This window comes from Mandrillus leucophaeus, unplaced genomic scaffold, assembly GCF_000951045.1.
Source record: "Mandrillus leucophaeus isolate KB7577 unplaced genomic scaffold, Mleu.le_1.0 Scaffold29, whole genome shotgun sequence".
Taxonomy (NCBI): domain Eukaryota; kingdom Metazoa; phylum Chordata; class Mammalia; order Primates; family Cercopithecidae; genus Mandrillus; species Mandrillus leucophaeus.
The window spans coordinates 37,087-37,679 of record NW_012103031.1 but is presented as its reverse complement, the minus strand read 5'-3'; positions in this window follow the sequence as shown (position 1 = coordinate 37,679).

Genomic DNA, 593 nt, shown 5'->3' with positions numbered 1-593 from the left:
GCTGGGATTACAGGTATAAGCCACTGCACCTGGCCAAGACTTCTTTTCAACAGGATGTGCAGTAAATAAGACACAGTAGAGGAAATAATTATGAAGATAAGTCAGTAAAAACTGAAGATAAATCAGTTTTTATATTCAGTCAATTGACTGAAGATACGTCAATAAAAATTACTCAACCTGAAATCCAGAAAGGGGTGGTGGGGATTTGTGCAGAACAGAGCACCCAAGAGCTATAGTCCAATATGGAATGTCCTAACATACATGTCATTGGAATCTCAGAAGGAGAAGAGAGAGAGAACAGGGCAGGAGAAATATTTGAAGACAATAATCACTAAGAATTTCCCAAAACTAAAAGAAGGACCACAAACCACAGACATTATAGTCAGAGTCAAATTGTTGAAAATCAAAGATAAAGAGAGAAAAAAAATTTTTGAGACAGGGCCTCACTCTGTCACCCAGGCTGGAGTGCAATGGTGCAATCACAGCTCACCGCAGTCTATAATTCCTGTACTCAAGAGATCTTCTCCCCTTAGCCTCCCAAGTAGCTAAGACTATAAGCATGTGCCACTATGACCAGCTCATTTTTTTTTTTT